At 40.9% G+C, this 3,683-nt stretch overlaps 1 non-coding gene across 1 annotated transcript; it reads left to right on the forward strand.

Moving 5' to 3' along the window:
• Nucleotides 1-455: 455 nt before the first annotated feature.
• Nucleotides 456-562, forward strand: LOC147948288 (small nucleolar RNA R71). Its single transcript, XR_015585950.1, has one exon. It is a non-coding gene; the product is annotated as a small nucleolar RNA R71 (small nucleolar RNA).
• The last annotated feature ends 3,121 nt before the right edge of the window (nucleotides 563-3,683 follow it).

Consider the following 3,683-nt stretch of genomic DNA (forward strand, 5'->3'; position numbering starts at 1 on the left):
GAGGTGGATAGACTTGGTCTTAAGGATTAGCCACATTGGTACTCCTATAAGAGAGATTGTTATTCTTGAAACCTCCTTGGTTGTAGCCTTTGAATCCTCCTTGATTCTGCATGTAGCATAACTCAGCAAACTCAGTCTCCCCCTCTTGAACTTGAGCTTCTTCTTCACCAATGAAATGAATAGACTTGGACTGGCTAAGAAGAATCTTGTCAAGTTTCTCATTGACCATCTTCAAGTCCTTCTTATATTTGTCCTCTTGATCAGTTGAGGAGCTCCTTATGGTCATATCATAGTCCTCATTATAGTTGCCATCTGACTGAGCAAGATTCTCAACTAATTCCCAGCCTTCTTCCACATTCTTGTTGAGGAAATTTCCATTGGAGGCTGTATCAAGAAGCATCCTGAACTTTGGAAGCACTCCTCTATACAAGGTACTTAAGAGTGACTCATTGCTGAAACCATGATGAGGACATTGAGTCTGATATCCTTTGAACCTCTCCCATGCCTCACAAAAGGTCTCATTACTCCTTTGAGCAAATCCAGAGATCTCATTCCTCAATCTAGCTGTCCTAGCATTGGAGAAGAACTTGGCCAAGAAAGCCTTCTTGCATGCATCCCAAGTAGTGATTGCACCAGTAGGGAGTGTCTTTTCCCATAAATGAGCTTTGTCCCCAAGTGAGAAAGGGAACAACCTCAGCTTAAAACCATCCTCACTTACACCATTGATCCTTGTAAGGCTGCATATCCTGTCAAACTCATCAAGGTGATCAAGTGGGTCCTCCATTGGCAATCCATGGAATTTATTGGCCTGAATCATGGAGATCAAGCCACTCTTGATCTCAAAGTTGTTGTTGGCAACAGTTGGAGGCACAATTCCAGCCCTTTGGTTGTGAGTGTTGGGTGCATCTCCAGCACCAATGTTCCTTGGTCTCTGAACCTGATCCTGATGATCCATAGCTACTATAACCTCTTGTTGTTCCTGAACAACTCTCCTTTGCTTAGTTCCCAAACCCTTTGTCACCTTGTGGATGTTGTCAATATGCTTGAGAAGATGGTCCTTTCCTTTAGACCTTGTGTGCATCAACAAACACAAACGATTTTTGCCAGGCACACGACTGAGCACAGGCTCTTGTTGGTGATCAAGTCGACTGGAAACTGATGGTTATAGAGATCCGGCGTCTGGCTCGAGCAGGTGCGCAATCACTACTCGGTCGAATGGTGGTCGAGTGACTGGTCGAGTGGTACCTGAAATGGAACTTCAACCCAGAAACAGAAGATTCAAGTACAGAAACCTCACAAGTGTTTAAAGGAACTTAATCTTAGACTAATATGGATCCTAAATGTCACAAAAACACACTCAAATGGGCAACGACGCCAAATTGAAACAAGGTTATTTTTTATGGTGGTGAATGATGATGGATGTAAGCAATGGTGATATGAATGGAATGATGGATGGGTGTTTCAATTCCCCTTATGTTATTGCAGTACAAGAGGTATCAATCCTATCTGAGTGTTTGTGAACAGTTAAGATGTGCATATGAATCTAAGTTAAGACAAATGTAAAGATTGCTTTTCACTAACAATCCTAAAATGATAATGTAAAATGCAGAAAATAAACTACAAGAACCAAGAACTAAATGCAAATGAAACTGAATAATTGAAACAGTAATGAAGCAAGAACAGAAATAGAAACTACTACTAATGAACTAATGCAAGACAATCAATGAACTGAAAACTAAATGTATGCAACAGGAATGAAACAGGAATGAGACAGGAATGAAATGCAAAACATAAACCAGAGTTCTGGGGATGAACTCGAGCAAGCACTCGACCGAGTGTAGGTCGAGTGGGAGGTCGAGTTGGCTAAATCCGGAAAACAGAGCAACACAATAAAAATAGAGCAATGCAAATACGAATCAATCACAAGCAAGCAACAAGGTTAAGACTTTAAAATCAATAAACAAAGAAGGTCATGAGGATGGATTCATGGGATGAACTAATCATTGTGGTTATCTAACTTGGTCAACAAATCTCAAGCAAACTTTGAGCTAACCTCTAGACATATGAATCTAAGACAAGTTTCTCCCACTCTCATGGTCAAGAAACAATCAAACCTATGCAATTCTAGACTTGTTCTCACACAGTAAAGAATCTACACAAGCAGGCATTAAGCAATACATCTCAAACCAAACAAGACCTCTAATCTCTTAGCAAGCCTAATGGTAAGCTCTAGATCTAGCCTTATCTATGCTTCTTAAACATTGGTGTGATGCTAAGGAGCTTGAAATCAGATCCTAACCTCTCAGTTCAGGATCAGCATTAAGAACATCTAGCCTAGAAGAGATCTACAACAATCAAGCTTGACCAAATCACACAAACCACAAGATCAACCCATCCTAACCATCCTCAAGTCCTAAGAAGACTACTCATAACAAGACATGATGAAACAAATCAAAAACCCAGAAAATATTGAAACTTGCATTATTAGAAAGATGAAACAAAGATCTTCAATATTAATCGAAGGATCAAACTCAAATTCTCAATATTAAGAAAGTTATGAAACTAACAATATTGAGGAATTTTGTCTTTTTCAAGTACAAGATCTAAGAAAAAATAAAAGTGCAAAAGGAATAATTCCCAGAAGGGTAAAAACTAGGTTTAGAGAATATCTAAAAAGCTGGACTCCTTTGGTGGCTGCAGGTACAAGGCTTTATATAGGAGGGGAGTGGAAGCCCTAAAAATAGAAAAAGTCAAAGTAGTCAACGGCTCGGTCAACTCGACCAGTGCTCGGTCGAGTGGCTGGTCGAGCTGGCTTCTCTCGTGCAATCTCCACTCGGTCGAGTCCTCCTCAGCACACGGTCGAGTGTCTGGTCGAGTGTGCGGTCGAGTTGGACTCTTGACCTTGGTTCTTCAGCCTTAACTCCCTTGTTTCCTCCTCATGATTGCTTCACATCTCTCCTCCATTGCTTCCATACTCCTTAAGCTCCAAAATCACCTGTTTATGCATGAAAAGATGCAAATGCAATGCAACTAAACTCTAATGCATGATTAGTGCTAAAGCTACACAATAATGGCCTAAATGATTAGCAAAAGATGCAAAAGATGTGAATAAACTAAGGGAAAACAAGGTAAAATATATGAACATCACATACCCTAGTATCGTGATCGGATGATCCATCGGGTAGATGTTTAAATCACAGAACAACCTCAACTGCCTGCAGTTGAGGAAAGGGAATTAGAGGAAAGATTCAGAGCGGCTCTTGACATCCAATTAGAGGCGCTTGTAGAGCGTATGTCTAAACGAAAAGCCCCACCTCCTAAGCTCTTGCCACCACACGCGCTTCGAGAGGAAATCATCAAGGAGGCAGCTCAGCTGGAGATTGAAGTAAAGGAAGCTGTTAAAGAGATTGGAAATGCAATTCTGAGGAGTGGAGTGTGTTTAGATCCTGAACTGCGAATTGATGAGTAATTGGAGGATCCCGGCTCTTTTACATTGCCATGTTCAATAGGTCTTCGGATTTTCAACAACTGCTTGTGTGATTTGGGAGCTTCGGTCAGCATCATGCCACTTTCAGTTGCCAACAAGATGGGTTTCCGCAGTTTTAAACCAAGTAGCCTATATTTGGTTCTAGCTGATAGAACAATCAGACATCCCTTTGGTATCCTGGATTAGAAGAGTGGAA

Source organism: Camelina sativa, chromosome 2 (genome assembly GCF_030686135.1).
Source record: "Camelina sativa cultivar CO46 ecotype springtype chromosome 2, ASM3068613v1".
In the NCBI taxonomy this organism is placed as follows: domain Eukaryota; kingdom Viridiplantae; phylum Streptophyta; class Magnoliopsida; order Brassicales; family Brassicaceae; genus Camelina; species Camelina sativa.